Consider the following 11,216-nt stretch of genomic DNA (forward strand, 5'->3'; position numbering starts at 1 on the left):
ACCTTTCTTGGACACCGTTAATGCTAAGATTGATTGCACTAAAGAAACTGTCAGTGTTAACTTTGGCGATGCATCTCATGAGTTTAATTTCTCTAAATTTCGTAGACAACCTCATGATAAAGAATTGCCTAGTAAATATGAAATTATTGGTCTTGCTTCTATTGCCGTACCTCCTACTGATTTGTTAGAACAATATTTGCTAGACCATGAAAATGATATGCACATGAATGAAAGAAACGGAATAGATAAGATGTTCTCTGGTCAACCACCTATCCTTCAACACAATTTGCCTGTTGAAACTCTTGGAGGTCCTCCTCCACCCAAAGGTGATCCTGTGTTTGAATTAAAACAATTGCCTGATACATTGAAATATGCTTATCTTGATGAAAAGAAGATATATCCAGTTATTATTAGTGCTAACTTTTCAGAGCATGAGAAAAAAGATTACTAAAAACTCCGAGGAAGCACCGTGGTGCTATTGGATATACTCTTGATGATCTTAAGGGCATTAGTCCCACTCTATGTTAGCACAAGATTAATATGGAACCTGATGCTAAACCAGTTGTTGATCACCAACGATGATTAAATCCTAAGATGAAGGATGTGGTATGAACTGAAATATTAAAGCTTCTGGAAGCAAGTATAATTTATCCCATAGCTGATAGTAGATGGGTAAGTCCCGTTCATTGTGTTCCTCAGAAAGGAGGCATTACCGTTGTTCCTAATGATAAAAATAAACTAATTCCACAAAGAATTGTAGCTGGTTATAGGATGGTAATTGATTTTAGAAAATTAAACAAAGCTACTAGAAAAGATCATTACCCCTTGCCTTTTATAGATCAAATGTTAGAAAGACTATCTAAGCACACACACTTTTGCTTTCTTGATGGATATTCTGGTTTCTCTCAAATACATGTATCACCAGAAGATCAATAGAAAACTACTTTTACTTGCCCTTTTGGAACTTATGCTTACAAACGTATGCCTTTTGGTTTCTGTAATGCACCTGCTACCTTTCAAAGATGTATGACTACTATATTATCTGATTTTGGTGAAAAGATTGTTGAGGTTTTCATGGATGATTTCTCCGTTTATGGGACTTGTTTTGATGATTGCTTAAGCAACCTTGATCGAGTTTTGCAGAGATGTGAAGAAACTAATCTTGTCTTGAATTGAGAGAAGTGCCACTTTATGGTGAATGAAGGTCATAAAATATCCGAAAGAGGTATTGAAGTAGACAAAGCTAAAGTATGCAATTGAGAAAATGCCATGTCCTAAGGATATTAAAGGTATAAGAAGTTTCCTTGGTCACGCTGGTTTCTATAGAAGGTTTATTAAAGACTTCTCTAAAATTTCTAGGCCTCTTACTAATCTCTTGCAGAAAGATGTTCCATTTGTTTTTGATGATGATTGTGTAGAAGCCTTTGAAACACTTAAGAAAGCCTTAACTTCTGCACCTATTGTTCAACCACCTGATCGGAACTTGCCTTTTGAAATTATGGTGATTCTAGTGATTACGCTGTTGGTGTTGTTCTAGGACAAAGAGTTGATAAAAATTAAATGTTATCCATTATGCTAGTAAAACTCTAGACAATGCCCAAACAAATCATGCTACTATTGACAACGAATTTTTAGTAGTTGTGTTTTTATGTGATAAATTCAGATCTTACATAGTTGACTCTAAAGTAATTGTTCACACCGATCATGCTGCTATTAAATACCTTATGGAAAAGAAAGATGCTAAACCTAGGCTCATTACGTGGGTTCTTTTGCTACAAGAATTTGATTTGCATATTACTGATAGGAAGGGAGCTGAGAATCCCGTAGCTGATAATCTTTCGAGATTGGAAAATACACTACTGGAATCAGGGATTTTGCCGTCTGCCAGTTCTTTGCCGTCTACAAGCAGACGGCAAAGAAGGTCTTTGCCATCAGCTACCAAACAACAGATGGCAAAAGAGTTAGCAGACGGCAAAGAAGGTCTTTGTCATCTGTTATTTCTTTGCCGTCTGCTGGCAGATGGCAAAGAAGTGCCAGCGGACGACAAAGAAGTGCCAGCGGACGGCAAAGAAGTGCCAGCGGACGGCAAAGAGGGGGGCTATCTTCGGATCTGACCAGTGGATCTCATTTTCCCCCGATGGGCCGAAAGAAGCGCATCCCCCCACCAAACCCTACTCCGCCCCCACATCCGCCCGCCGGCGCCCTCCTCCGCCTCGCCGATGCGCTGGGGTCACCGCTCCTCCTCCGCGCCCACGGCACCGTCCACTCCCGCGCCGCCGCCGTCCTCACCGACCCCGACCAGCTCCGGGCCGAGCTTCGCAACCGCGCCTCTGCTCTCCTCCGGCCGGCGCGCCACCGCGCCTCGTCTCCTCCAGCCGGAAGGGTACCCAACGCCGCCACCCCCCCCGCCCTCCACCCATCCACACACCCGGCTCTCCCGGCTCGGCGCGCGCCACCGTGACCTGCGGGAGGCCCAAGCTCGAGCTCGCCGGCGACGACGACGCACCGCACAGGGTCCCTCCCTACTTCTCCCCATCGATTCCTCTCTCCTTCGCTCCTTCCTTCTGTCCCCCATTCCAATAGACTTATTTTTGCTTTGATTTAGATCAGCAGGAGCTCTCCCCCTCTCCAGATCCATGCACGGCGACGACCAGGACCCCACGCTCAAGCCCCACGAGCTGGACGAGGTCGACAGCGAGGTCATCTGCCCTGCCCACCATGATTTCCCATAGAACAAGAAGGTTGACCCTCTCGCTCTATTTTCTTTTCTTTCCAAATGATTGCTGCCGTGCTCTTGGATAATTCTCTAGGGGCTCTCAAATTTTCTTGGACTGAACCTGATGCAAAAAATGTGGCCACTTTGTTTCCTGATACTCGCAGGTTACAGCCATCGATAGACTAGCATCACTGGCTATTTTGTTTCTCTTCTCTCACCGTGTGAGCACTAGCAGTGTAGAATTTGTGAGAGCTGCTACTTAGTTAAGCAACTACTAGTTTAATAAGTAAATGTCCATGAGATGTTCCTGTTGGTTCCTTTGATTTTTGTTGTTTATGGATGGAAAATAATTCATTCATCTCACTAAATCGATTGGGCAAGAGTTGATTGTTTGTTAACTAGGCCTGCTATTACACTGCTTCTCTGTTATATAATATGTGCAAACTTTCTATTTGTTATGTGGTGAAAATAGCCATCATATTTATTTCCACACAATCAAGTTGATGAAAATTATGCCACGTGAATTTTCATGCTATTGTACCAAGATGAGGGTGCTGCTTGTTGCCATGGAATGCTTAGTTTGATCCCACTTGTTATCAGCAAATAAATATACGTGTTTTATTTTTGTACGTTTTGTTATGAAAGACAAGTCCCTTTGGAAGAAAAAGACTACTTGGAAGGAAAATGGGAAGCCGACTATGTATTCTTGGTTATTGGTAAAATCAAAATCTGGGACAACTCATGCTTGATTGTTACTGGGTTAATGCCAAGCTGCTTATACAATCGATGATACTATTTTTTATATGCGTAACTAGAAGTAGCTGACATCCTTGTACTTCATCCGCTTATATAATTGATGCACATACAAGTAGGCTCCTGATCTTTTCTCAATTTAATATATATCACAATTTGATGATGAATTCCTTGTTTCCAGTACATGTCACCAAGTTCAGGATATTACGTAGTAAATGCCTCCGTCTGACAAGATGTAAAAATAAACCTTTTCCCACCCTTTACTCTGTTTTATTTGTTTATAATGGAAACTAGTGCAGAGTTAGATACGTATAGTGCTTGAAGATTTGCCCTCTTAAGTCCTCTTAAAATAGTTTGGCCATAGTTTGTATCTACACGTGCCTTGAGCATCCATATTTTGCCCAGCTGATATATTTTTGTTATTATCAGATTCAGACTCAGCTATTTTTTTCTTTTTTGTTCCTACAAGATGTTCAGCTTAGCTTTAAATACAGTAAATTTGGATACTGGAAATGTTATATGACTCTGTTCTCCATGTATCCAGCATTATCCATGTTGCTCTTGACATTCATGCTTTATGAACAAGTAGAACACACCTGACAAGACAGCTGTCAATGAATGCTATGAGGTTTAGGAGAGACTTTGTGGATGTTTTTGCCTGTTACGACGTGTTGGCCACTAGAACAAGTAGACATTTTAGATGGCCCTTTTTTGTCTGTACGTTGTGTATGTCATCTGTTAGAACTGGGATTGTTTTTGGTTTTGGCCTTGATAATACTAACTCTACCCTTTAGTTCAATCAGTTTCAAGGCCGCCCTTTTGCTCTCCACAATTCAGCCCTCTATTTTCCTGTTTGAAAAAGATGTGCTTATGTCATTGTGTTTGTTGAACTGTACAGCATAACAACAGTGGAGTGACTTGCAGGTGCCTCATGTGGATTTTATGGCTTAAGCCAAGAGGAGAAAGAAAGGGCTCTGCATATGAAAAGATACCAACATTATTGTTTCCATGAAATTGGTAATATATGCGGCATGTGTTTGTTTATCTTTTCTGCAAGAGCAACTTGTGTCCTGAGACCTTCTAGTGGTACTGAGACCCATAAAAAGAAATTGTCTTCTTGCATGATCACTTACTGAAAATAGGGACAATCAGCTTTACTTCTGAGTACTTAGAAGTAGTTAAGTTATCTAAGTTATTATGGGTACTGTTACAATGTGCTTGTATTGAACCATCTATCCAAGTTTATTACTAACTCTATATGTGCTTCTCTGCACCTATGCTTGCCTGTATATCTATTTGCTTTATGGACATGACTCTTGTGTTTGTTTGCTTGTTGTACTGTGATAATTGCAATGCTTATTTAGCGACAAAATTTGCTCTTAATGTACTGTTGCAGGATCTGGATATCTCTCAAAATTTAGTACTTTCTGGTGTTGACTCTTAGTGTTTTTGTTATGCAGGTTGGAAGAAAAGAAGAAGATCCAGAGAAGATCTTAGTAATAAGATAGTTTTTAGGAAAATAGATATTTAGTTTTAGGTCATTTCTTCTAATTTCAGATATGGAGTGCTTGTCTTTAGTTTTTGTTTTGACTTTGTGAAACTTGCTAACTATGGATGAAACTGTGTAATATTGATGAAACTATGTATATGTATGGATGAAACTTGCTACTATTGGTAACATGTGTTGGATATGCTATATTGGTACTATGTATGGATGAAACTTGCTACTATGTATATATATATGTGTGTTTGATTTTCTGTGAAAATGAATGGGTATAAGAAGAAACAGAATTAATGCCTATTTGGTCTCTTTGCCATATGCCAGCAGATGGCAAAGAGCCTGCAGTCTTTGCCGTCTGCTGGCAGACGGCAAAGACTGCAGGCTCTTTGCCGTCCGCTGCAGACGGCAAAGGCCCTTTGCCGTCAGCCGCCTGGAAGCAGACGGCAAAGTAGCTCTTTGCCGGACCTTACTTTGCTGGAGCCTTTTGCCGTCCGCGACTGACGGCAAAGGCCTTTGCCGTCCGCCGTGGCAGACGGCAAAATAGCTGATTCCTGTAGTGAATATTCTTGATGACCCACTGCCTATTGATGACAGTTTTCCTGATGAACAATTAGCTGTTATAAATGCTTCTCGTAATACTCCTTGTTATGCAGACTAGGCTACTTACATCGTTGCTAAATTTATACCACCTAGTTTCACATACTAACAAAAGAAAATTTTCTTCTTTGATTTAAGACATTACTTCTAGGATGACCCACATCTTTATAAAGAAGGAGTAGTATTATTAGACGTTGTATACCTGAGCATGAACAGGAACAAATCCTACGGAAGTGTCATTCCGAGGCCTACGGAGGACGCCACGCTGGAGATAGAACCACACATAAGGTATTGCAATCTAGTTTTTATTGGCATACTCTTTTCAAGGATGCTCATAAGTTTGTCTTATCTTGTGACGAATGCCAAAGAATTGGTAATATTTCTAGACATCAGGAAATGCCTATGAACTATTCACTTGTTATTGAACCATTTGATGTTTGGGGATTTGATTATATGGGATCTTTTACTTCCTCTAATGGGTATACACATATTTTAGTTGCTGTTGATTACGTTACTAATTGGGTAGAAGCTATTCCAACTAGTAGTGCTGATCATAACACTTCTATTAAAATGCTTAAAGAAGTTATTTTCCTGAGGTTCAGAGTTCCTAGATATTTAATGACCGATGGCGGTTCACATTTTATCCATGGTGCATTCCGAAAACTACTTTCTAAATATGATCTCAACCATAGAATTGCATCTCCTTATCATCCTCAATCTAGTCGTCAAGTTGAGTTGAGAAATAGAGAAATAAAGCTAATTTTGCAAAAGGCCGTCAATAGATCTAGAAATTATTGGTCTAAGAAACTTGATGATGCATTGTGGCCGTATAGAACTGCTTATAAAAATCCTATGGGTATGTCTCAATATAAAATGGTTTATGGAAAAGCATGTCATTTACCTCTTGAGTTAGAACATAAAGCATATTGGGAAATTAAAGAAATCAACTATGATTTTAAACTTGTCGGTGAGAAGAGGTTATTTGATATTAGCTCATTAGATGAATGGAGAACCCAAGCTTATGAAAATGCCAAGTTATTTAAAGAAAAATTTAAAATATGGCATGATAAAAGAATTCAAAAACGGGAATTCAAAGTGGGTGAGTATGTTCTATTGTACAATTTTCGTTTCAAATTCTTTGCAGGAGAACTTCTCTCTAAATGGGAAGGACCGTATATCATCGAAGAAGTCTATTGTTATGGAGCTATTTAGATCAATAATTCTGAAGGCACTAATCCAAGGGTGGTCAATGGACAAAGAATTAAGCATTATATCTCAGGTACACCTATTAATGTTGAAACTAACATTATTCAAACTATGACACCGGAGGAACACATAGAGAGACTTTCCAGAACACTCCAGAACCCTAAAAAGGAATAGGTATGTGATACGGTAAGTAAACCGACTCCAAAAATTCTATAAAAATTACTTTCTGCGAGTTTTGGAATATTATAAAATTACAAAAGTAAGAAACAACCGAGGGGACCCATGAGGTTCACACGAGGCACCGGGGCGCGCCCACTCCCCCTGGGCGCGCCCTGGTGGCTGGTGGGCCCCTCGTGAGCCTTCCCGACTCCGTTTTCTTCTGGAATACTTTTTTTTCAAGATAAAACATCTTTATATATATTCCCGGACGTGTTGACCATCATATTGCAGAAATATCTTCTGTTCTTGTTTCGTGCTATTTTTCTGCCAGATCTAGATCGCCATGGCTCCACCAAGCTTCTCCAAGGACAAGTTCTATGAGAAGGTCATCAACTCCTACCTACCGGAGGTGATGAAACACCCTCAAGCCATTGAGATGCGTGAGGGGGTGCTTCAGATCCGGATGTTCAAGGGCACAAGAAGACAGGAAGCATGGAGGCCAGGCTTGAAGCTGTGGAGCAAGAGATGTTCAAGTGCCAGGGGATGGTTGAACACACACTCAGTGCCAACCACTCCATGATCATGGAATTCACCCATGAGCACACGATGGATGGCAAGTCAATGGGGGACATCAACTTCGAGCTGAACAAGCGAGTCAACTATCTCCAAGGACAAATCTATGATCTTCAAAATCAAAATTTTCAGTATGAGGCAAGATTTAAAGGTATGAGTTTAGCTGCAAGTTTGAGGACTATGGAGACTCGTTCATCCTTTTATGATGGGGAACCTATACCATGGAAGCCGGAGGACAAGCCCACTACTTCATCACCACCATCATCACCGAAGATAGAAAGTTGAGTACACGGGTATGGGCACTCCCCTTGTCTTGTGCCAAGCTTGGGGGAGGTGGCCCAGTATCGTATCACCAACACTTTTATTATCTTTACCTATTTTTAGTTCGATCCTTAGTTATTTCATGATTTAGTTGAATAAAAGTTTAGTATGATCTATTTTCAAGTGCTAGTTTTGTGATTTATTTATCTATGTAATCGAGTTGAGAGTTATATAATAAAGAGTAGTTTGAGTTTTTGCTTCTTTACTTTAATGTTTCAATCTTAGCAATGAAAATAATGGAAAGATCATATGCTAATCTTTTGGAAAGTAATGACATTACATAAGGAAAAGTGTAAGTTGTAAAATTTATTGAAGGTTAACAAACATAACATGGTCAACGTTGCAATCCATGAAAGAATTAGTAAGGGAAGAGAAGATTCACATGCAAATATACTATCTTGGACATCTTTTATGATTGTGAGCCCCCATTAAGTATTTTATATCAAATTGTTGACGTTGGACAAGGAAGACGACGTAATGAGTTATGTCTGCTTATATTCACAGAGAAGTTAGATTGTTATACATCCTCCAACATGTGGTGCTTGCTCAATATCTTTGCTAGCCAAAAATACGCACCAAGTAGAGATACTACTTGTGCATCCAAAAGCCCTTAAACCCAATTTAATGTCATGAGAGTCTACTATACCTACCTATGGATTGAATAAGATCCTTCAAGTAACACTACTGCAGGATGCTGCTAATGCGACACTACAATTAGAGACCCTTCGACGAAACTGTGTGCGATGCATTAATCGCAAACGGTGGTGTAATAAAACCGTAAAAATGAGATGAACTGTTTGTGATTGTGCACTCATCAAACATGATTCAGATCAGAGATGCGTGTGTGATGTGTGGCATACGGTTAGCGATGATCCAGAACAACATAAACGACCAGCCAGATGAGGGTGTGTGCGATATATGACATACAGTTTACTAGGATGAACTGTGTGTGATTAGGCAACACAATAGAAACGGTCAGCCAGATCAAGGTGTGTGCGATGGAGGGCATACAGTTCACTCGAATGAACTGTTTGCGATGAGCCAAGACAATAGAAATGGTTCAACTGAACAAGATGTGCGTGATACGCGGCAAACATGTCCGTAATCAGAAATGTGTGCGAAGACCAATAATAACACATACGATTGCTGCTAATAAGCCGTGTGATTTGCTCTGTCTACAGAAGAACAACATATATATATATAACTAAAATAAACATGCAATTATATAAGTGACTATACAGATCATTCATACACACCTCAATAAACAATTGCATGCATTCTAAACTAGGAGAAACGATCGTCTAGTCATCTACTTATTTTGACGCTCCCGCCACTGCTCTGTGGCTCGATCCTTGGTCTGGGGCAGGACGAAGACACTTCCTCATGTCAACGATCCGCCTATACATCTCGTAGTTTGTGTACGCGTCCTTGGCCGTGTACTTGACATGTTCTTCATCCACTCTCTGATGCCAGGCACTGTGCCAGGCGTTCCTGTCTTTCTTGCTCTCACCCTTCATCTTCATGTAGTAGGGGTCGATGATGTCTGAGGTGAGGTCAACTAGGGAGTTCTGTTTGTTGTTGTCGCTGCCCCAGACCTTGTAGTGGTCACGGATGTTGACAAGATTCTGGTAGGTCAAGCCCGAAACCTTGAGTGCTTTTAGATCGTTGGTGGTGTCCACCATAGCGAAACTATAGTCGGAGCTGTTGATAAACCTGGAGAAATGCTCGCAAGGCCTTGTGGCCAGGTGGTAGTGGTAGACAAGGACGTCATGTCGCACGCACAGTTGGGCAACGACAACCTTTCGATCTTGCCCGTCACGACCGCTGGTGAACTCGAGGTCGAAGCCGACCACTTGGTACTTGTCCTCAGCAAGGAACTGCTCCATACTTTGGATGGAGCTCTCCACCGAGACCGGCTCATTTGCGTACCCCTCACGTGGGTGTCCACCATGCGATGCGTGGTGAACTGCTCCCGTTGTCATCATCGACCGCTGGGAGCGCCATTGGAGCCATGGGGAGCACCATTGGAACTGCTGGATGTCCTCTCCGTATGTGTCATCGTGGATGTTCTTACTGTAGCGTGTGGCGCGAGAGATGAAGGTAAATGGCCGCGGGAATAAATGGGGGCCTGGTGGCCTAGATTCTCGGCGCGTCCACATGACAGTTTTTGCAGCGGGTAACTGCATCGTGGGGCCGCGCCCGACGCAACCGCATGCATAATGGCAGCATGAACGTACGTGATTGTGCGCCCGCCCCAAACACTGGCAGCACGCTGATAACCCACAAGTATAGGGGATTGCAATAGTTTTCGAGGGTAGAGTATTCAACCCAAATTTATTGATTCGACACAAGGGGAGCCAAAGAATATTCTCAAGTATTAGCAGCTGAGTTGTCAATTCAACCACACCTGAAAGACTTAATATCTGCAACAAAATATTTAGTAGCAAAGTAGTACGAGAAGTACCGGTAAGGGTGGAAAAAGTAACAGTAGCAGTTTCGTAGCAATTGTAACAGTGGCAACGGCAAAGTAACGTAGCAAAGATCAATATGTGAAAAGCTCGTAGGCAATGGATCAATGATGGATAATTATGTCGGATGGCATTCATCATGCAACAGTTATAACCTAGGGTGACACAGAACTAGCTCCAATTCATCAACATAATGTAGGCATGTATTTTGAATATAGTCATAGATGCTTATGGAAAAGAACTTGCATGACATGTTTTGTCCTACCCTCCCGTGGTAGTGGGGTCCTAATGGAAACTAAGGGATATTAAGGCCTCCTTTTAATAGAGAACCAGAACAAAGCATTAGCACTTAGTGAATACATGAACTCCTCAAACTACGGTAATCACCAGAAAGAATCCCAATTATTGACACCTTGGGGTATGTGGATCATAACTCGTAATAGGTGTCTACAACTTGCATGATAGGATCAAGAACACAAATATATTCATGGAAACATAATAAGTTCAGATCTGAAATCATGGCACTCGGGCCCTAGTGACAAGCATTAAGCATAGAAAAGTTATAGCAACATCAATCTCAGAACATAGTGGATACTAGGGATCAAACCCTATCAAAACTAACTCGATTACATGATAAATCTCATCCGACCCATCACCGTCCAACAAGCCTACGATGGAATTACTCATGCACGGCGGTGAGCATCATGAAATTGGTGATGGAGGATGGTTGATGATGATGATAGTGTCGATTTCCCCTCTCCAGAGCCCAAAACGGACTCCAGATCTGCCCTCCTGATGAAGAACAGGAGGTGGCGGCGGCTCCGTATTGTAAAACGTGATGAACTTTTCTCTATTTTTTGTCTCCTTGAACGTGAATTATGGAGTTGGAGTTGAGGTCGGTGGAGGTCCAGGGGACCCACAA

The 11,216-nt window shown here is 41.4% G+C and overlaps 1 long non-coding RNA gene across 1 annotated transcript; it reads left to right on the top strand.

Moving 5' to 3' along the window:
* Positions 1–2,585: 2,585 nt before the first annotated feature.
* LOC109768003 (uncharacterized) lies at positions 2,586–5,140 on the top strand. The gene is made up of 3 exons (XR_002233949.3): positions 2,586–2,741; positions 4,394–4,486; positions 4,930–5,140. It is a non-coding gene; the product is annotated as an uncharacterized lncRNA (long non-coding RNA).
* Positions 5,141–11,216: the final 6,076 nt, after the last annotated feature.

Source organism: Aegilops tauschii, chromosome 7 (genome assembly GCF_002575655.3).
Source record: "Aegilops tauschii subsp. strangulata cultivar AL8/78 chromosome 7, Aet v6.0, whole genome shotgun sequence".
NCBI classification, from domain to species: Eukaryota; Viridiplantae; Streptophyta; class Magnoliopsida; order Poales; family Poaceae; genus Aegilops; species Aegilops tauschii.